We start from the raw sequence: 23,587 nt of genomic DNA, 5'->3' as shown, positions 1-23,587 counted from the left end.
ATCTTAGTCATCCTATCCTTCCTTGTAGCTAGGATGCTGCCATGATACACCCAGCAGTTACTGTTCACATCCATCATCATGGCTGTGGAAAAGAGGGTATTACCAGTCCTCCTGTATAGGGCCCAGGCCAGCAGGGGGGCCCATGCAGCTGGGTGAGTCGGATGTGGGCAGGGAGGGTAGTCAGCATGGTGGGGGGAGCAATTACTGGAACTGATCCTCTGTATGGCTCCCTCTGCAGCAGCTGAAGGCTGGCTTCTTCTCCTCTCCCTCTTGCTGGCTTTCAGCTGCTGCAGCTGCAGCCATACAGGGGACAGGTTCCAGTAATTGCCCCCCTGGTGCACATATCATCCTCCCTGTACATCATGCATTTCTCCCTGCTGCCCAGGCCCCCCTGTGTACCCCCACCCCCGCAGTGCTGCCAGTGTCCCTCCTCTCCTTCCCACTAGCAGCTGCAAGCACACAATAGAATCCTTTTAGGATGGAGAGTTCGGGAAGACTCCTCTAAATATGTCACATTTACCAGCCCCTTCCTTTTCTGAATTATCACAATGAGTGATTGGTACCGATCACTCATGGTGTTAATAACTGCAGCAAAGTGGTTTTTTTTTTTATGTGGGGCCTTTTCAGGTTAGCTGTATGGGGCCCCGTGGTTTCTAACAGCCCTAGTCCACCATCATAGGAGTGAGCTGTCAAATACTGAGCTCAGAGATACTGCACCAAGCAACAGAGAGTGTACGTGAGCAGGGTTGAATCAGAAAAAGAGCTCATACCTGTGATGGTGTAGGTGAACAGTAACAATTAGGAGTGTCTTAGCAATGTCCTAGCAACAAGGCAGGACAGGATGACTAAGGTGTGTAAGCCATAATGACTTACACATAGAACTCCTGCTCTCTAGTTCCCTTGTCACCTCCTCCCATGCTTGCCTCCAGGACTTCTCCCGAGCCTCTCCCATCCTATGGAATTCCCTACCCCAATCTGTCCGACTATCTCCTACTCTGTCCACTTTTAGGTGATCCGTGAAAACATTTCTCTACAGAGAAGCCTATCCTGCCTCCACCTAAAAACTGTACATGTATTTTCTCCATCAGCTCATCCCCCACAGTTATTAATTTTGCATAACTTGACCCTCCCCTTTTAGATTGCAAGCTCTAACGAGCAGGGCCCTCTCATTCCTCCTGTATTGAATTGCATTGTAACTGTACTGTTTGCCCTCACGTTGTAAAGCGCTGTGCACACTGTTGACACTATATAAATCCTGTAAATTAATAACATATAGCAAGTGCTCCTGGGGATGTGTGGTGGCTCAGTTTTCACTTAAAGAGAATCTATTTGTATATCCATGCACCCACCAATATCTACCTACTATGCCCCCTCCGATTATATCAGTGCCTTGGGTAAATCCCAGCCAATCTCCAGACCGGAACATTGTCACCTGACAAAGAGGAAGAATTTAACCTTGTGTAACCTCCCAGGTCATCCAATATAGTCCTTACACAGGGTTAGGATTCATTGCTGCGATGGAGCACCTGAGTAGTAGAGGAACAGCTTGCTCCTGTGATGAACGTGAACAGTAACAGCTGGGAGTGTCTTAGCAATGTCTTAGCAACAAAGCAGGACAGAATGACTAAGGTAAGTTAGCCATAATGACTTACACATGTGGCAAGTGCTGTTGGGGACACATGGTGGCTCAGATTTGGTATAAAGAGAATTGGTCTATCCATACACCCATCAATACCCACCTTTTATACCGCCTCTGCTGCTCTGTCAGTGCCGTGGGTAAATCCCAGCCAATCCGCAGACCTGAACATTGTCACCTGACAAAGAGGAAGAATGTATCCCAGTGTAACCTCCCAAGCTTTCCAACATACACAGGATTAGGACTCGTTGTGATGGAGCACTTGAGTAGTGGTGAGCAGTTTGCTCCTGTGATGGTGGAGGTGAACGGTAACAGCTGGGAGTGTCTTAGCAATGTTCTAGCAACAGAGCAGGACAGGATGATGCCATCTCTTGGGATTTTTTATTCAGGCTTCAGGAGATACGTAAGTGGCCTACACCTATAGCAAGGGCATTATTCAACTTTAGCCAAAGCTGCATAGTTTGTTTTTATATGCAGCCTCCCTTTACATTCATAAACAGTTTTTTTGTAAAAGTGAACCCTTTAAGAATACATACTTGAATAGAATTTTTTTTTCTATTAAGCCAGAGTTTAGTGTCACTTTAAAGTGATTGTAAATCCAGTTTTTTAAAATAACAAACAGGTTTATACTTACCTGCTCTGTGCAATGGAATTGCACAGGGAGGCCCCGAACCTCCTCTTCTTGGGTCCCCTGCTGGTGCTCCTGGTTCCTCCTCTCCAGGGAGTGCCCCCATAGCAGGCCTATGGGGGCACCCATGCGGGCTCACTCCTGAGTCCCCCTGCCTGCATCTATATACGCAGACAGCGGGACTTGCGCCCATCCCTGCTCCCTTGTCACTGACTTTGATTGACAGCAGTGGGAGCCAATGGCTCCCGCTGCCTCAGCAAAGCCTGTGAGACCTGATGAGAGAGAAGAGCTGCAGATGGGCACAGCGCTGGATGGAATGAGGGCTCAGGTAAGCATAAGGGGGGGTGAAGGGACAATAGTTACATAGTTAGTCTGGCTGAAAAAAGACAAAAGTACATCCAGTTCAACCATTAAAAGAAAAAAAAAAGCTATAATCCTACACCCACAGTTTATCCAGAGGAAGGCAAAAAACCCAGCAAAGCATGATCCAATTTGCTCCTGCAGGGAAAAAAATTCCTTCCTGATCCCCCGGGAGGCAATCGGATATTCCCTGGATCAACTTTACCTCAGGGGCGGACTGACCATTTGGAAACTCGGGCACTGCCCGAGGGCCCGGGGTCAGTAGGGGGCCCCATGAGATGCCCCTAGTACCTTTTTCATAGGCTTTTTTGAGTTTGGGCAAGGACACAGGGGCCCCATGATCCCCTATTGCCTGTGGGCCCCATGAGTTGTCAGTCCGCCCCTGCTTTACCTATAAATGTTACCAATGCCTAAACATTTTTTACCTTAATGCAAGGAATGAATTACGATATAAAATATTTAGGCTTTATAACCCATTCAGGAAAAAGCAGAACACAAAAAAGTGGAGCACAAAGTGGTTCCGACATCAGTCAAACACCTTCCTTGTTTTTATTTTTGTAGTGAACACAAAGGGAAGCCATATTGTTTGTTATAAGAAAGTGCCCACTCCTGCTTTGTTTTTGCTTTGCTCTTTGGAACCTGTTTTCCATCCAGCAGCTTCTCCTTTGCCTCCATTTTCCTAAATTAATCCCATTCTTTTTTATAGTATTGTTCTTAAGGAAAAAAAAAATTAGAACTTTCCTTTGGCCTCGTTTTATCAGCAACATATTTTACACCGTTGCGTTCTCTCACTTCGCTGGGGAGTGTAATAACTAAAGTATACATTTTGGCGCTGGCGAGAGAAGGAACATTTCTCCTCGGAAATTATCAGCAGGGGCTCCCTCCATCCAAAACACATGTTTTTTTTACCACTGTTCCTGTTATCTTGAATATTTCCTGCATGTTTGTTGCTATGGCAATGCTCTGACTGAGGATGGACTGTTTACTAGGCCTCTAGGACATGGAGCAGGCATGTGTTGTCAATTTCCAAAATAAAAAAAAGTGAAATTTTTCTTGCAATCGTCCTTTTCTTTTTTTTTTTCAGAACAAACCAAGACAAGAACCATCCCTTCCGCTCCGTTTCTTCTTCTCTGCGTTTCAAAGCTATCCTGGCTCTCGCTCCCCTTCAGAGAAAGTTTTTTTGGCCGCTGAGTAAGAGTCACTGGGCAAAGAGCCACAGCGGAGGGGCTTAGCTGAGAAGGAAGAGATGAGTTAAGTGTCTACAGGCTGAGCTGAGCGTTAGACGGGCGAAGCAGCGACGGGAGACACTGCAGGGCTGCGAGGTGAGTGCCGCTGATTTTTAATTACAATCACTCAACAAAAGTTATTTTATTTGCTTTGGGGGAATTGGAAACATCATCTGGGAAACAATATATGATTAATAAGAAAAAACTTCAAGAGGACATCATACAAATGATTGCAATCTGTACACTTGCACAACATTTTAAAAAATATAATTTTTTTTTTATATTTTTAGACTTATCGACCGCCCCCAAAAAATTTCCAAAAAATTGAGGAAATTCAGATTGTAAATAAAAATTGGACAGATTTATTCCTATTTAATTGCACTGAGCAAAGAGCAGAGACCCACAGCAGCCAATCAGGTTAAGGCGGTTATATGAAAGGGTAAATTCTGATTGGACGCTGGTACTTACTGCATTATGCCTCGCTCGTTAAGCAGTTTTTTACTTGTAAATGGATGTAAGCTGCTGCAAATGTTTGATACAAAAAGGAAAAAGATAAGAATTTAAGAAGGATTGAAGTTGGAGTGATTGTTGGCAGGGATCTGAGGGAATGACAGCTTGAAAAATGATAAGAATAGAAGTCAAGAGGACCTGTCACAGCGTGCAGCTAATTCATTCTGCAGAAAGAGAGCAGTCTCCTCACAGCTTGGCCAGTGACAATGAACTAACAATAGGCTGGGGAAGCAGTTCTGTAGTTCTTGAGCACTGATAAGTGCCAGCATGGCATCCTGGGAGTTCCAGGACCAGGAGTAGGAAAAGTGCTATACATGCAGTAGTTCACTAATTGAAGCAAAGGGTCAGATTCAATAAAACTGGAACACACAGAAACTGGTGCAGCTGTGCATGGTAGCCAGTCAGCTTCTAAGACTAAGTTCACACTAGCTTTGTTAGACAGGCGTTTGGGAAGTGTTTTTAACGCTCCTCAAACGCCTATGAAAATTCTACAGATGGCAGCACACAGTGCTGTTCACACTGAAGCGTTAGCATTGCGACGTGGCAAAATTGTCACCTCATGTCCAGTCAGGAGAAGTTGAAGCCTCCCATTCAAGTCTATGGTGACGCTCCTCAAACACCTGGCAGGCGTTTGCGAGGCGGTTGCGGAGCGTTAATACCATTAAACTTCATTATAGGCGTTTGTGGTGCGGTTTTAACGCTTTGCAAGTGCCTATCAAACACCTCAAAAACGAGCGTAGGGCATTTGGGGAGCATTTGAGGAGCATTAAAAATGCTTCCCAAACGCCATTCTAATGGCCTGTCAAACACTATAGGGGTGTTTGGCAAGAGTTAGAAATTAGTTAACTTTGAATGAGCCCTAACTCCAGCTTGGCAATAAAACCTGGAAGCTGATCAGTATCTATGCAGAGCTGCTCCAGATTTTGCACTCTCCAGTTATAGTAAATAACCCCCAAAATGTTTTTGCTTAATCTGTCATGATCTGAAATGATGTCACGGTGCTCTGCAAATTCCACCCTGGCTCCAGCCATTTTGAGCAGTGCACTTGACCGTCCAGGAATGGAGCAACGTCAAAATCTCCCGACTACATAGAGCTTTCTGTTGTAGAGTTGGAGATTTAACTAGAAGGAACCTGAACCATTGGTTTTCCATTTCTTTTAAATTAACCTTAAGTCCGTGTCAGATGGGTCATTTATGGGCAACAATCCTCTTTTTTTCTTGCTAAAGGAATCATAGTTTCTTTTCTATGGAATTATTAATTCTGGTAAACTAAGTCACTTTGTGAATTTGAGTAATGTTTCATGTCAACAACCAGCTCGCCAGCTACAGTTGCTCTGCAATCACTTCTATGACTTAGCTATATCAACCCACTGCTGTAGATTAACAAATTTAACTTGTAGCAGCAACAAATCACTTCTTAGTGACAAAACTGAATTGCTGGTTACAAATGGCTGTTACTCACCAGTATTAGCAATTGGCAGCAGTATTTTATTGCTGCTACAAAATTGCCTGTCTGACATGGCTGGAAGGCTGGTGTCAGACGGGCGGAAGCACTCCCTTGCTAGCTGAGGCACCATGGCTGGTGACTGGGATTTGTCAGCATTCTGGCGAATCAGCTGCCACTAGTGAGAAAACCACCAGCACTGTAAACGCAACAGAAAGCCACAAATTATGCAATTTTCTTTCCCACAACCACAGGTTGCAGGAAAGAAACTCCCTTGATTCCCCCATCAACATAGTCAGTGTTGATGGGGGAATCCCTCCCACAGCGCTATTGTGTTCTGCTGGCAAGGAGCCTTCCCTCCTGGCAGAAACAATGATCACTGCTAGCAGCCATAGCCACCAGTTGTGATTGCATACCCAAAATCCAACAGGTTGGTTGTATTTAAGTCGATCGATGGATCAACTTCAGTACACCCTACCTGCCCATAGATGGATCAAATCTTAGCCAGTTCAGCAGGGACCAGGGGCGGACTGACCATTCGAGCACTCGGGCACTACCCGAGGGCCCGGTGTCAGTAGGGGACCCCATGAAATGCCCCTGGTACCTTTTATAGGCTTTTTTTTTTGAGTGTGGACAAGGACACAGGGGCCCCACGATCCCCTATTGCCCGGGGGGCCCCATGAGTTGTCAGTCCACCCCTGGCAGGGATCGGCTGAGATTTGATCTATCCATGGGCAGGATGATTGATTTGAACCATCTATGACTGGCTTATGGGGCTGCCTGTCTGTCCAGATGGATGGACAGTCAGGCAGCCTCTTAGCGACTCTGATGCTGGCGATTTTGTCAATAGCGGAAGCTAAGGCATCTGAATTGTTCCCCAGAAAGCTGACAAATCTCAATCATCAGCTATGGAAGCAACATCTCGCTGCCTCAATTAGCAAGGGAGCAATTGCAAAGGGACAAACAAGCAACCTCAGCTTCAACAAGTGATCCTGCCACTGGTGATTGCAACCGATTGCTAGCCGCAGAGTCGCCCATTTGACATCAGTCTAAGGCATCACTAAGAATGAAACCTTTCTTCCACTGGAGATTTAACTGCTTGTTGACAGTTACATTATTAGGATCATACTGATGTCAATGTTCTGCAAATGAGATTGTTGTCAAGAAGCAATCATTTCTCAGTAGTGAAAAATATTTGGACTCTTTCACACAGGTGTTGAAAAGGCGGTTGGGTTTTTATTGCTTCCTGAGTGCCTACCAATGGCACTAACAATATAGGACTTAAAATAGGGAGGGGATAGAGGTGCATACCCTTCAGTGTCAGCATTGCCTTTCGTTGCAGCGAGGCAAAATTAACACTGCCTGCATTGCAACTGCTTTCACTTCTATTGAAATGCACCACAAATGCACTGTATATGCACCTGTGGCTTTTACAGTGCATTTAAGGCTCTGTTGAAAAGCGTCAAAAGTGACCATTTCCCATTTTAGCCTTGTAAAAAATTTTACAAGTGTCGCTTGACTTGACTTGAACGCTTGTGCAACAGGTCAGATATGCAAATTACCGATATATGTGTGTTAATGCTCATTAAAGGCTGCTTTAAAATTCAGTGCCTGTGTGAAAGAGCCCTTAATCACCCATGTAGCCCGTGCCCAAGTAGTGACTTACCAGTGACATTGGGGTTGATTTACTAAAACTGGAGAGTGCAAAATCTGATGCAGATCTGCACAGAAACGAATTAGCTTCCAGGTTTAATTGTCAAAGCTTAACTGAACAATCTCAAGTTAGAAGCTGATTGGCTGCCATGCAAAGCTGCACCAGATTTTGCCCTCTCCAGTTTTAGTAAATCTCCCCCTCTATTTCAATCAGCTCTACTGTACAATGTCCCTCCGTCACATATGACAGGCTCATTAAATAATTTATTAGGCTTCTAATTTAAAGCCTATGTAGCTTATTGAGACAGGTATCTGAAAATGAAGAAACCTATAGCAGGAAGCTGGTGAATGGTAACGTCGGACTGGCTGTTTTAGGTTGCTGCGCTTTGTTCACTACAAATGCACTTTGAACAGCCTCATTATGAGCCCCTGTGTGTGACGCTCATGTTAAATCTGGCTGCTGTACACTTAACTTCGCCCATGTCCCCGATTCATTCTCCTTAAATGATCTTCCCCCAGCCCCTCGTAATATGATTTCAAAGATAATTTGGCCCTGTGCCCTCAGCTGTTAACCACAAAATTGCTTTATTTGTTTCTTTTAACACTTGTAAAGTAAATTCATATTGTATCAGGAAGATAGCGCGTACCCAGGACCAGATGTTAGATCAGGAGCTGTGCTAGAAGCCTGTGAAGCCCATAAGATTTTGGCGTCATTTATTTTCAGACGTCAGACGGAAACAAAAGTTGTGTTTATTCTCGTTAACAGTCTGTTGTAGAACTGAGAATAAACAAGGGTTAGCGTTTCAGCTCTGCTAAAGAACTTAGCTCAATGCGGCTGACGGGACAGAACGGATTTCTGCTTCCACCATGGGTAATCTGGGACCCATTAGATGCAAGTCCGTTCCCTTCCAGCCCTACATATTATTTCTCCTTATTCCTAAACGTCAAGGCTTGTTATGTCTGGCTATACATCCTACATACATGGCCCCTGTTTTCTGATTACATAACCTTCACCTGTTTTCAATGTATAGAAAACCTTCTGGTCCTGGACGTAAAGACGACTTATTTTTTTTGATAAACCTGAATTCGTTTTTGAATGAAAATTCTTTTTTTTTTTTAGATTCTGGGTAGTAATATGTGTTTATAATTTATTTCTGAATATTTCTGTAATCTGGGGTATGTCTGGACCTAATACAAACCATTATATTACAAGAATGGGGTGTTATCAATGATATTGTACTGTGATATGCATCATCCCTTAATTATAATATCCTGGGAAATATCTTTAAATGGGACTTTATGTATGACTCTGAAAGTCAACCACACTGAAATATGCCATAAAATATTTTTTTTTACAAAAAAATGTTTATTACAAAAAGAATAAAAATATGTTCATTATGACAATTAACATAAAAATTGTATCTTGCATATCAAGAGGTCATAACATCAACATCAACCTAATTCACCAGATATTGTTGAGGATTAAGGATAAGGTCGATGTATATTGGTTGACGCGTTTCATGAGGTTTCCTGCTTCCTCAGGACCTTTTGACCCCAAATATTTCCATATGTATACAAGTGTAATGCTCCACTCTGAAAAAAAAGACACAGAATACATTTCCAAATACGTAAAAAGAAAAAAACTATAATTGAGAGTACAAAGGTATATATGAAACAATTATAATCATGTTCTGTAGCTTATCTTCCTAGGGGGGGAAAAAAAAAAAAGAACAGAAACAACTGTATTAAAAATATAATTAAATAAAACAAAGTCACCTTTGCCTTCTCTCATCTTCTCAATGTTGAGCCCAACATTGGGAAGGGACTCCATTCCATCCAAGCCCTCACCGGCCCATGGGGGGAAAAGAAACACCCCAGCGCTAAAGCCAAACTAAATAAGCAAAAAAGGAAATGGAGAAATGAAAATTTCAATGTGGTTGACTATCAGAGGCACACATTAAGTCCCATTTAAAGATGTTTCCTGGAATGTCTGGACCTCATGTCAGATTATATACTGTAGTTGAATTAACTCTGGATATTCATATATGTTTATACATGGCTTTTTTGCCTGTGTGTGTATATAGTTGTGTTACTACTGGTAATATAGACTCTATAAAGTAGACTTTTCATTATAGTTCCCATGTCGCATGAATCAGTTGGGAACATGTCAACGTTTTCACATTTTTTCTGGACCTCTTTCTTAACCACGAGCTTCTACTTCCAAGCTCCCTCATGTAAGCAAGCACTTTGATGGGACTCAGTGGGAACCTCCACCTGGGACAATGCATACATCCATCTTGATGAAATTAACTTCACATCAAATTCTCCCTTCAGGTCAGCCATTTCTCCATCACAATGGAGCCCCCCCCATCACACAGATAGAGGCCTCCCATCACATCAGACTCCCCCCTTCAAGTCAGCGGTCTCCCCATCATAATAAAGTTCCCCCCATCACATTAGATTTCCCCCTTCAGGTCAGCGGTCTCCCCATCACAATAAAGTTCCCCCCATCACACAGAGGCCCCCCAATCACATTAGATTCCCTCTTCAGGTCAGAGGTCCCTCCATCACATCATAGTCCGCACTATACATGAGAGCCCCCACCAATTCAAAATCCCCCCTTCATGTCAGATCCTCCATAAAATCAGAGTTCCTACTATACATATGAGACCCACATTAAGTCAGAGTAGCCCCATTACAGAAGTCCCATCACATCTGGTTCTCCTCATTACATCAGAGTCTCTCATCACCAGAGAGTCCCCAGGATCACAGATTCCTCTCATCCATCTCTGATCAAGGTAAAACTGGGTTTTGTGTTTGTGGCTCCCTGGGAAAAACCCAAATGGCATCCTGGTTGAGAAACACTGAGTTAAAAAGATCAGTAAGGTACAATACGTTAAAGCACTGCTAAGTAGGAAGCACAGCAACATCAAGAAATAAAAAACAAAGTGCACTAGTCTTATTGCTTATAAATTTATTAAAAAGAGTTGCACTTAAAGCAATGTATGGGATAGTTACAAAAACTATATTCATCATGTATAAAATGCTAATAAATCCAGACTCCTTCAGTTGGTTCCTGATATGAATCCCAGTCAAGACACTCCCTGCATAGAGTTTTTATGTACCCCCCCCCCCCCCCGTGCCTGTGTGTGTTTCCTCCGTGTATTCTGGTTTCCTTCCACACTCCAAAGACATACTGGTAGGTTAATTAACTCCTGTCTAAATTTTCAATGGTATGTATGAATGTGAAATAGGAATCTTAGATTGTGAGCTCCTTGAGGACAGGGCCTGATGTGAATGTACAATATGTAAAGCGCTGTGTAAATTGTCATCACTATAAAAATACACGTAGTAAAAAATAATAATAAAAGCCAACATATAGGGATTAGTAGCCCAGACTGCAACCCAGGTGGCCATACAATCTAGCTGGAACCTTATTAGGAACAGGGTGAAGCACAAGACAAAAACACATATCCAATGACCATACACAAGTCCCACAGCTAAGATATCTTACAAGGCTCTGCCCCTTCCTCAGATTACTGTGATTTACCTTTCCTTGCATCTTTCCTTCCTTCCACATATCTCAGTGCCACTCTTCATTAATATTAGCTTTTATTGTGGACTTTGGGTCACCCCTGGCGGTGAGTGCATCCTGTGTTGTGTTGCTAGGAAGCATAGCCTGCATATGTAATAGGGGAGCATGTAATGATAAAGTACCCCTGTCATTACAAATTAGACTTTTAAACAAAATTCTTAAAACATTAACGCCCATTGATAGGATTATTTACTTTTGTTTCCACGTATATAGTTTAGGTATTATTCTCTCCATGTAACACATTTGCTTATTGTAATATGTATTACCTCCTTCAGACTTAATTATGCTTCTTTTCCTCTGAATGCATTTTCAATTTTTCTAAAGTTTTTGTGTACCAAGAGCAATATGTAGAATTATGGACCAAAGAGTTGTTGGAATCCCCATACCCTGCTTGTAAGTGCCCCTGATGCACTGTGTAGCTTGCGGCAGAAAGTTTTTGTTTTTTTGGGTTTTTTTGCAATTAGCCCCATTCACGACAAATTAATCAATAAAACAATATATATATATATATATATATACACACACACACATGGGAAAGTTTGACCATTCTTCCAGAAGCGCATTTGTGAGGTCAGGCACTGATGTCAGACGAAAAGGCCTGGCTCGCAGTCTCAGCTCTAATTCATCCCAAAGGAGTTCTATGGAGTTGAAGTCAGGACTCTCTGCAGGCCAGTCAAGTTTCTCCGCCCCAAACTCGCTCATCCATGTCTTTATGGACCTTGCTTTGTGCACTGGTGCGCGGTCATGTTGGAACAGGAAGGGGCTATCCCCAAACTCTTCCCAAAAAGTTGGAAGCATGAAATTTTCCAAAATGTCTTGGTATGCTGACACCTTCACTGGAACTAAGTGGCCAAGCCCAACCCCTGAAAACAACCCCACACCATAATCCCCCCTCCACCAAACTTTACACTTGACACAATGCAGTCAGGCAAGTACCGTTCTCCTGGCAACCGTCAAACCCAGACACGTCCATCGGATTTCCAGACAGAGAAGTGTGATTGGTCACTCCAGAGAATATGTCTCCACTATTCTAGAGTCCAGTGGCGGTGTGCTTTACACCACGGCATCCGATGCTTTGCATTGCACTTGGTGATGTAAGGTTTGGATGCAACTTCTCGGCCATGGAAACCCATTCCAAGTTCTCTACGCACTGTTGATTTGCTAATATAAAGGTCTTTAGCTGTTGACTCTGCAGGACAGTTGGCGAGTTCTGCGCACTGTGCGCTTCAGCGTGTGCTGACCCCGCTCTGTCATTTTACGTGGCCTACCACTTGGTGGCTGAGTTGTTGTTCCCAATGGCTTCCACTTTGTTTTAATACCATTAACAGTTGACCGTGGAATATTTAATAGCAAGGAAATGTCACGGATGGACTTATTGCACAGGTGGCAACCTATCACGGGACCACGTTTAAATTCACTGAGCTCCTGAGAGTGACCCATTCTTTTACAAATGTTTGTAGAAGCAGTCTGCATGCCTAGGTGCTTGATTTTATACACCTGTGGCCATGGAGGTGATTGGAACACCTGAATCCCATGATTTGGTGGGGTGTACCAATACTTCCCCTGAGCTTAGTGAATGTGGTGAAATTACCCAATGAAAATTTATTTGCCCTTAGTAAATCAACCCCAATGAACCCTATTTGTTAAAAAAAAATAAAAAAAACAAAAAAAGAACTGTTTACTTTGCACTATCCAACAATCTGATTGAAACATTGGGACTGGTTTACTAAAGGCAAATATATGTTCACTTTGCAAGGGAATTTGCCATAGGGATTAGAGAATGTGGTGAAGTATAACTTTGCAAAGAATACCCGATCATGTGCAAGGAAAAAAAACTGCTTTTTTGCATTACACATGATTGGCTTATGGAAGTCAGACGAGCTTCGCCTCATTCACAGAGCTCTGGGGCAAATTCCCATGGAAAGTGCAACTTCCCAACATGAACGGTCTATTTGCCTTTAGTAAATCAACTCTATAACTCCCTTAGGACTGATTAGCTAAATTGGATGTTCACTGTTCAGAAAGGATTTTACACTTTGCAAAGAAATATTTTCCTATAGCTGAGTGAATGAGATGACGCTTTGCTGACTTCCATCATCTAATCGTGTGCAAGCAAAAAAACTTTTTTTTCATTATTTTCCTTCCATGTGATTGAGCAATCTTTGCAAAATAATTTTTAACCGCATTTATAGCTAAGAGAAAATTCTCTTGTGAAGTGTAAATCTCCTTGTAAAGTGAACAGACTATTTGTCTTTGGTAAATTAAACTCTCTTTCCAAGCTGTCATGTTCCAATATGGGACTGAATCTGGTTGGCAGCTATGGGGCAACACGAGCAGTTCATATCTTAGGAACTAAGCTCCTTCCTCATTTTACCCCATTATTTTGGAAACGCTGACCCATTTGCAACATCGTCTATATAATACGGTAAATCCAAAAGATAATCTTTCACTTGTAATATATTCCCAAAGATACACAGAGATATCCCCCAGTACTCAATGTACACAGAGGTAATTGGGCAGAAAAAATCTACTGCAAAGCATTTATGGTAAGCCTGGGAGAGATTAGCTTCAATCATTTCCTGCGTTTTCCTCTCTATTCGCTGATTAGGTCACTGGCTTTATGAAGGAAATTTGCATGCCTTGATAATTATTCTTCTTGAGAACATCAGCTGAAATCCCTTCGACCTCCCAAAAGTTCCCGTCTTCCTTCTCCTTCTATAGAAATCTGTGCCATTTTCCTTGTTCTGGACAGGAAACAGAAGAATTCCTGGATAAATCTGTCTGGAAGGAAAGTATCTGTGTTGCCTATAGCAATGATCTTCCAGCTGTTGTGTTTATATAAACAAAGGAGAGACTCTGGTTGTTATGGGTAGTATGCACTCAGGGACAAATTCTTCTATTCCGGGAACTCGTCCTTGGGCACATGCTGCCCTAAATGTTCGTACCACTCAGTGCCCCGCCCAGTCCCATCCAGCCGCAGCAACTTTCAGCCTCTCATAGGGGTTGATTTGCTAAAACTGGAGAGTGCAAAATCTGGTGCAGCTGTGCATGGTAGCCAAGCAGATTCTAACTTAATCTTGTTCAATTAAACCTGGAAGCTGATTGGTTTCTATGCAGAGCTGCACCAGATTTTGCACTCTCCAGTTTTAGTAAATCAACCCCAAAGAGTTTTACAGGCTACTGGCAGAAAGCTGTACGGTACTCCTGTACCTTCCATCGGCACCACAACGATGGGATCTCATGCACCGGGGCAAATTGGCCAGTGTGCACGAGGCTTTAAGTGGAACCACATCATGAAAATAAATCTCATGTGAGTGTTACCAAATTCAATTTCACCCCCCATGTGACAACCAATCACCATTGACCAGCACTGTCATGTGAGAGGTAGTGTAAAAATGTGGTTGTCCCTGTTGGCACCAACTGGCTCAACAAACAATTGGCTGAACAATGACTGCATCCAATCAGAGGCAGTCACTGTTCAGGTATTTAGACAGCCACTTGATCTGCGTCTATCTGAATACAACAGCCACACAAGCTCAATTGCGCCAAATAAATCGACCAACAATGATTTTTTGGTTTAGTAAATGACCACAGAAAAGACAACAAACATTCAACACATTTGGCCAACTCAAAGATCCCCCCTTCCCCAAAGCTTCAAGCACGTTGGTTGGTTGGTTGTTTTCCAGCCCTGTGGGTCCTGGTCTGTGCCACTATCTGTCCATAGATGCTCAAATTGCCATCTGAGATGTTTAGATTTCAGAACAATATATGCCCATGTATTGGCGAATCAATGTATCATATGCATAAGCTTTATTTAAAAGGCTTGCTGAAGTCTGCTAAAAGCTTGTTTAAAGCTACAGTCAGTACTCCCACTCAGATCTGTATTCACTGCTCCTAGGCTTGAGCTTAAGGGTGCATTTGAGGGGGTCTGTGCTCATGCCAAATGTTGTACACGGCTGTTAGAGTATTGTTGCTGTCTCTGTTATCTCCTAGAGAAGTGATCTCCAAACTATGGCCCTTTGCTAGCTTTCATTCAGCCCTTGGAGCACTATTCCATCCACTGACACCAGCAATGGGGCTTAATTCCTCTCAATGACACAATTGATGTGACACAATTCCTCCCAATAACACCAATGATAGGGCACTATTCCTCCCACTGACACCAAAGATGGAACACAATTCCTCCCAAAGACACCACTGATGGGCCATTGTTTACTGCAACTAACCCCCTTAAAATCTGAAGGACATTAAGCTGACCCTTTGTTTGGAAAGTTTGGAGATATCTGTTCTAGAGAGCTGCATAAGGGAATAGCTTTAATATGTAATTTAATTAGGAAGTCAGAGGGTTGGACCAAGTGCTGACTTTCTAGCTGAAGTCAGTATTTGCATACTAGAGCACCCCAGATATCATGGCTTTCAGAGAGCTCTCACTGCTACACCGACATTCTAGTTCTGGTTTATATCAGCAGACATAAGTACAGATTCACTTAAAGGAGTTCAAGAAAGCCCCACAAAGCTTTATAAATGCTTTGTAAACACTGGCACTTTTTAGACTGGCTTACACAAGCCAAGTGTACATGAAGCCTAAAGTTCCAGCAGACATAAAAGAACTTTAGCCTTAACTGGCTGGACTGGGGAATGCTCACGGTTGAACTGGGTAACATGTATGCCTGTAGTCTTCCCATCTGCCCCTTGGCTGAGTTTGCTCAGGGAAAGATCACTTGGCTGGGGTGAATTTTCTTTGCTGAACGCTGTTGTTTTCCCTCAAGACATCCAGCATCATAGTGCTCCCCCTCCTTCCTCCATAGGCACAAGTGCACAAGTTTTCCTGATGTGAACTGTCGTGTTTGTATAATGATTGTTCTAAGAACACTTGTTTGGCAACCAGACCTGCTTGCAACATCTAATGTTTGTAGGTAGCGTAACACTGGACTCAAGTGTATTTTTTTTTTCAATTGATAGCCCTTACATACAACAGACAAACCGCTCTCTTTCCAATGCTCACCCTGTATCTTCCATCGGCTAAGTCTCCTGTAGACTCACCACCGTGCGATGCAGTGCACATACTCTTCTGGGTGGAATCACAGCCAGCATTATTCAACTCACTTACTGTGAGCCCAGAATATCAGGGACCCCCCCCCCCCCCCCGGTGGCTGCATTCATGATACTGCTCTCTGAAGCACCTTGAAAAAAGGTATGCATATTGATTTATATATATATTGGGGGGGGGGGGTGCTCCAAGGACAGCAAAAAAACAGAGCAGTGATTTAAAGATTAAAGTCTGCTTTAAAGTGACACTATACAATATCCTTATTCTCCAAAAAAAATTCATACACATTTACTACTTATTATCCCTATACTCCAGCTTTTATGAAATGGTCTCTATCTGTATTTTCTTGTCACCGTGTAATGTCCTCCGTGAGCTTCTGATCTTCCTTTTCCTTCCCATTTCTGTTTTTCGGAAAGTTAGTTGTGGTCATGTGCACTGTTCTATGCACACTATACATCCCATAGTCCATGGTCAATAGTCCATCTCAGGAGTGAGCAAGGGAGGGTGGCTACATTCCTACATACAGAGGGACCATTGTGGACGAACTTTCACGTGTAAAATGCATAGACTGTCAGACTCTATATAATGAGCTTGCGGTGGATTATACTTCCACATGCAAAACGCGTAGACTGTCAGATTCTATATAATGAGCTTGTGGTGGTTGACCATCCGCATGTAAAACACGTAGACTGTCAGATTCTATATAATGAGCTTGCGGTGTATGAACTTTCACAATCAAAATGCGTAGACTGTCAGATTCTATATAATGAGCTTGTGGTGGATGAACTTTCACACGCAAAACGCGTAGACTGTCGGATTCTATATAATGAGCTTGTGGTGGATGAACTTTCACATGCAAAACGCATAGACTGTCATATTCTATATAATGAGCTTGTGGTGGATGAACATTCGCACGCAAAATGTGTACACTGTCAGATTCTATATAATGAGCTTGCGGTGGATGAACTTTCACACGCAAAACGCGTAGACTGTCAGATTCTATATAATGAGCTTGTGGTGGTTGACCATCCGCATGCAAAACACGTAGACTGTCAGATTCTATATAATGAGCTTGCGGTGGATGAACTTTCACAATCAAAACTCGTTGACTGTCAGATTCTATATAATGAGCTTGTGGTGGATGAAGTTTCACACGCAAAACGCGTAGACTGTCAGATTCTATATAATGAGCTTGTGGTGGATGAAGTTTCACAATCAAAACGCGTAGACTGTCAGATTCTATATAATGAGCTTGTGATGGATGAACTTTCACACGCAAAACGCGTAGACTGTCAGATTCTATATAATGAGCTTGCTATATGTATATAATGTTCTGCACATTTCATACTATGAATCTTTAATGTTTGTATAGTTGATCTGCTCCATAACCCCTTGTGGTAGTGAGAACTGACATAGGATTTTACATTTTATGTAAAATATTCATTGTTTTATAAATTCTTACTGTATATCATTAAATTTGGGCAGAGCATATTCAAAATCCCTTATAGCTATTCTAAACTTTGTGCACAATTGAATGTGAGGTGAACCTCCCCAAGATTTTGTGTGTTTTACATCATTAATGGCATAGATACCCTTTTTCTTTTTTGTTGCTAACAATTAAAACAACGTCCTTATGCCAAAAGTATTATGTGGATACTGCCATGTAAAAAAGTAGGTGATAGGAAAGAGGGGTTATGGAAATGAGATGAGGAGAGGTATGTGTTCTGTGTCATCCATCAAAAATAAAGTAGGCAGGGTCAACACCACATACTTTGGAATTCAAAGCTATGTTGTCATATCAAAGAGGAAGTTAGGAGCACCCTAGATTTCTGGAACATCAACTGTTATTTTTGTGTAATTGTCATTAAGGTATAGGGCAGCACAGTGGCTAAATGGTTAGCACTTCCACCTGGCAGTGATGACTAGGTTACGTGTATTTGTGAATAAACCCCAATCCTTGTAGGAGTATTTACATGTACCCAGCTAGATCTGAGGGTTCCTACACAAAAGAGGTAGTTCCATCTGAAATATACATTTATTGATGGAGGTACATAATGTATACAAATTACACAATAAGCAGTATTTACAACACAATGTACAGTTTAACCTCCCTGGCGGTATTCCCGAGTGTAGCTTGGGGTAAAGTTTCAGCACCACAAACGGTAACCCCGAGCTACACTTGGGAATACCCTGCAGCGTTGCTCCGGGATCTCTTCTTCACTTACCTTGTCCTTCGCTCCCGCGATGTCCCTCCTGCAGTGTCCCCGGCAACGTCCTCCGGCCGATGCCAGCATCTGTCTTCCGAGTTCCGTTCCCTGCCACGTCAGGACGTACGGGGGACGGAACGGCAGGAAATTTAAAAATGTCAAAAAGTGACATTCACTAAATACACTAAAATCACATAGTATAACATTCCTGTATCAAACCATTTCACATACATTTTGTCCCGAGTGCTTTGTCCGGCGCCCTGCCTGCATTTTTACTGTTCTTTCTGCCTGGAAACTGAGAAATGTCCATGGCGTCCAAAAAGTGTCCCTTTAGGTCAAAATCGGTTTTAGACCGGCTAGAGAACAGCGATAATAAATTAGAACCGCTTGCAGAATTGAGTGATAATGATTTGTGGGGGAAATTCGTCATCAGACACTGAAAACGATTTTGCGACTTTGCTCAGTGATGTGCGAACTTGGCGCTCTATTTCATATTTCATTGTTTTTGGTTTGATCATATTATTGAATTAAATTTATTATTATATTATTATTATTTTTTATGATTATTTATTAAATTATAATTTATTATTTTGTGTTTCAAATTTTAACATACCCGGGATGTTTACTAGACTCTTGTTCGGACAGATTTCAGGGAGTTATTCCTAAAAAATATAGGCCTACAATAAAAAAACGACATATTTCCATGCAAAACAATTTACCGCTTTGAGCACAGAAATACTGACATAATCAGACCGTTAGGGAGGCTACATCCCTTGACTTCTACGATATTTACAATTTACCCACAAAACCATGTTTAAAATACAATGTACAATACAAGTACGACGTTAGCTTACCTCTCAACGTCAGGTCTGATCATGCTGCCTGCTGGGTGTCCCAGCACAAAGAGAGCCCTACAGCTTGGTGACCAAGCCTTATATCCCCCCCTCCTTTCTGTACTGTGGCTAATATAATACTGATTGGACACTGTACCTAGCAAATGTACTGTATATTGGGCACAGCCAGTGGTGTATTTAGGTTTTGTGCTGCCCTAGGCAACACAAAAATCAAACGCCCCTCTTCCCCGGCAAAGAGAGCCTGACATCGACCAACATCTGACACCCTCCCCCTGCGGAGAGAGCCTGACAGTGACCAACACTCACCCCCCCCCCCCCCGGTGACAGAAAGACACTCACCTACAGCTCTGACATCCCCGGGAATGACAATCGGGCTCTGCATACACCATCAAGCAGCCCGCAGCCTCTCTCAGATCCCACCTGGTCCCCATACTGCATATTTCCCTTCTTCCAGGGAGCAGTGCTGCCCCCCTAAAAAATGCTGCCCTAGGCAAATGCCTTGTTTGCCTTGTGGTAAATACGCCTCTGGGCACAGCCTGATTGGAAGTTCAAAGAAGGCTGCTGTTTACCACTCATGTGAGATGTACTAAGGGGACAACAAAAGGCCAGAACTTGTATGGTGGAAAACACTATATATATTTACACCGGTATGGAAGCTAGAAATAGTTTTATGCTGCAAAACACTCAATGGTTTAAATACGGTTTATTTCCATCTAACTAAAATATACTTGTAATTATAACATTATTTACATCCATTAATGGAGATTTCACATAAACTCATTATCTAACAGGCAATACTAAGGTCGTTGGTTCGAATCCAAACCACAGCACCACCTGCCTGGAGTTTGCATGGTCTCCCTGTGCCTGCGTGGGTTTCCTCTGGGTACTCCAGTTTCCTCCCACACTCCAAAGACATGCTGGGAGGTTAATTGGCTCCTGTCTAAATTGTCCCTAGTATGTATATGTATGAATGTGAGTTAGGGACCTTAGATTGTACCCCCCTTGAGGGTTAGGGACTGATGTGAATGTACAATATATATGTAAAGTGCTGCGTAAATTGATGGCGCTATATAAGTACCTGAAATAAATAAATAAATTATATTGATGATGGGTGAATGATGGCACCACAGCAATAGTTATCTTTCTATACTTGCAGTGTGTGTAGAGGGATAAAACATGGGGAAATGTGCATGTACTCTAGAGATGTACTGAGCATTATTTTTCTTTTTATTTTGATATATACTTTTAGATTGATATTAAAGGTCTCACTATATAAAATGCTCTGGATTCCGCCCTTCATTGAATCTTAGGTTTTTGGTGGAATTATCCTTAAATGATAACAGCACAGTTTTTCCTATATGAGACGTAGTGTAAGCCAAAATCGCTGCCAAAATGGCTTAATAAATGGCACATAATGAACATTTTCAACTGGAAACAGGAATTCTAGGGGATCCGTGAGCTTTGGACACTCGCATCTGCTAATGTTTTACAAGAGAGCATCTGCAGAGTATTCTGAAGCAGTGAGATACAGATCTGTGTGTTTAGCACCTTTCCCCCAAAATACAGATACTGGAATGGATTAAATAACATTCTGCAGCCTATATCAACAAGAATTTAGCACAGTTTGTCGTTATGTACAGTAACCAGACTTGTCACTAAAAGTGTTTATCGAAGCAAGTGATGTCCAGGGGCGGACTGGGGCCCCTGGGCAATAGGGGATCATGGGGCCCCTGTGTCCTTGCCCAAACTCAAAAAAGCCTATGAAAAAGGTACCAGGGGCATCTCATGGGGCCCCCTACTGACCCCGGGCCCTCGGGCAGTGCCCGAGTTTCCAAATGGTCAGTCCGCCCCTGGTGATGTCTATGATGCATCCTTCAAAAGTCATCGGTCATTTGTCATCATCATTGTGCTGCACTTACAGTGGATATAAAAAGTCTACACACCCCTGTTAAAATGTCAGGTTTCTGTGTTGTAAAAAAATGAGACAAAGAAAAATCATTTCAGAACTTTTTCCACCTTTTAATGTGACCTATAAACTTTACAACTCAATTGAAAAACAATCTTCAATCTTGAAATCTTTTAGGTGGAGGGAACTAAAAATTAAAAATTAAAATAATATGGTTGCATTAGTGTGCACACCCTTAAACTAATACTTTGTTGAAGCATCTTTTGATTTCAGTCTTTTTGGGGAGGAGTCTATCAGCTTGGTACGTCTTGACTTGGCAATATTTTCCCGCTCTTCCTTGCAAAAACACTCCAAATCTGTCAGTTTGGGAGGGCATCTCTTGTGCACAGCCCTCTTCAGATCACCTCACAGATTTTTGATCGGATTCAGGTCTGAGCTCTGGCTGGGCCATTCCAAAACTTTCATCTTCTTCTGGTGAAGCCATTCCTTTGTTGATTTGGATGTATGCTTTGGGTTGTTTTCATGCTGAAAGATGAAGTTTCTCTTCATGTTCAGCTTTCTAGCAAAAGCCTGAAGGTTTTGTGTCAATATTGATTGGTATTTGGAACTGTTCATAATTTCCTCTACCTTGACTAAGGCCCCAGTTCCAGCTGCATAAAAATAGCCCCAAAGCATGATGCTGCCACCACCATGCTTCACTGTGGGTATGGTGTTCTTTTGGTGATGTGCAGTGTTGTTTTTGTGCCAAATATATCTTTGGAATTATGGCCAAAAAGTTCAACCTTGGTTTCATCAGACCAAAACACATTTTCCCACATGCTTTTGGGAGACTTCAGATGTGTTTTTTGAAAAATGTAGCCGGGCTTAGATGTTTTTTTTTCCCAACCATGGCTCCACCTGCCTAGAGTTTGCATGTTCTCCCTGTGCCTGTGTGTGTTTCCTGTGGGTTGGCTTCTGTCTAAATTAGCCCTATTATGTGTATGTATGAATGTGAGTTAGGGACCTTAGATTGTACGCCCCTTGAGGGTTAGGGACTGATGTGAATGTACAATATATATGTAAATAGCTACGTAAATTGACGGCTCTATATAAGTACCTGAAATAATTATATAATTTCTGTCCATCCAGTCCTAAGAATTAAATAGCTCTTTTACACAGTACAGCCCTGTCTGGGAGGGCAGGAGACCTAATTTTTATCTTTTCCCTACCCCCACTATGTGATTGGACAATGTCAATGATATTAGAAGCAGCAGACTGATGAGCTCATCTCTCGGTCACACTGCTCTGTCCTCCTGTCAGTGTACCGTATTGATTGCACTGCAGCACAACTATGGATCGATATGTTGGCTGTAACAATACAATGATGTATTTTAACATTTCTTATCAAACAAATATAACAAATGCTATTAATTCTATGTTTAACAGACCAAAGGGAGCAAATGGTTTTTATTTACTTTAAATTGTATACATTAAGAAATGTTGTATTTAACATACAGTAGTTAGGCATCCACCTGGAATCAGTCTGGACACCACTGATGACATTTTTGTCAGTCCCAGCTGGGTTACCCGGTGCTATAGAGCAGCAGAAGGTCAGGGGGGATAATACCTTTAAACACAACTGTACATACAGCGCCTGGACTCAAGGACACTGCAGCTGATTTGTATGGTCAGGATTAGTGCAGGCCAGGCATGTCAGGCTCAGCTGGAACAAGGTGCTGAAATGCATATGATAACATTGTTAGACAGCACATTACAGGGCTGCACTCAGGACGTGCAAATCTGGGGATTATATTACCTTTTATAAGATATAGTATTTGTTTGAAACTGAACCTCAGGCAGATTGAAAAGACATGAATACAACATCAAACAATTTTTTTAATGAAAGAAGTGTAAAGTTCCTGACTCTGACATAATGTTAGATTGGGGGAGTGAAACAAAGCACAAGGAACCAGTCAGTTTTATTGCAGGGCACTGAGGATGCTGATAGGAGGAGAGAACAGAGTGAAAGAGAGATGAACTAATCGGTCTGATGCCTTTTCATTCACTGTCCAGTTACAGCTTAGGGGGAGGGACAGAACCTGTAAGTGTTTCTCAACCTTTTGTCAGTCAAGGCACTCTTTAAAATTATGGACAGTCCTGAGCAGGGGCGGACTGACAACTCATGGGGCCCCCGGGCAATAGGGGATCATGGGGCCCCTGTGTCCTTGCCCAAACTCAAAAAAGCCTATGAAAAAGGTACCAGGGGCATCTCATGGGGCCCCCTACTGACCAGTTTCCAAATGGTCAGTCCGCCCCTGGTCCTGAGGCACCCTTTACAATGATGGACAGTCCTGAAGCACCCCATTCTAAAATGTGAAAAACTATTCTAATAGCCTTATATACCACAGCAACATCCACACATGTGTAGGACACCCAACATTGGAGGTGATTTATTCTTCCAAAGCAAATACACTTTTGCGCACTGGTACTGACTAGTATTCCAGTGTTTCTCCTCTCCTTCAGTTTTTCTCCATCACCG

General features: G+C 42.5%; 1 protein-coding gene and 1 long non-coding RNA gene across 3 annotated transcripts in view; one reads left to right on the top strand and one right to left on the bottom strand.

Annotated features, from left to right (window-relative positions):
• The first annotated feature begins 3,699 nt into the window (after nt 1–3,699).
• CDON (cell adhesion associated, oncogene regulated) overlaps nt 3,700–23,587 on the top strand; it is a 182,210-nt gene continuing 162,322 nt past the window's right edge. For both annotated transcript variants that reach the window (XM_089655125.1, XM_089655124.1), the window contains exon 1: nt 3,700–3,946. The gene's annotated coding sequence lies outside the window, so the exon portion shown is untranslated. The remainder of the gene's footprint in view (nt 3,947–23,587) is intronic.
• LOC149443958 (uncharacterized) lies at nt 8,843–19,250 on the bottom strand. Its single transcript, XR_016306584.1, has 3 exons — nt 19,164–19,250; nt 9,234–9,348; nt 8,843–9,050 (listed from the first exon to the last, which is right to left on the bottom strand). It is a non-coding gene; the product is annotated as an uncharacterized LOC149443958 (long non-coding RNA).

This window comes from Staurois parvus, unplaced genomic scaffold (genome assembly GCF_062004578.1).
Source record: "Staurois parvus isolate SC_StPar_1 unplaced genomic scaffold, SC_StPar_1.0 ptg000820l, whole genome shotgun sequence".
Taxonomy (NCBI): Eukaryota; Metazoa; Chordata; class Amphibia; order Anura; family Ranidae; genus Staurois; species Staurois parvus.
Note: the sequence above shows the minus strand (reverse complement) of the source record. Positions and strands in the feature narration are given on the sequence as shown.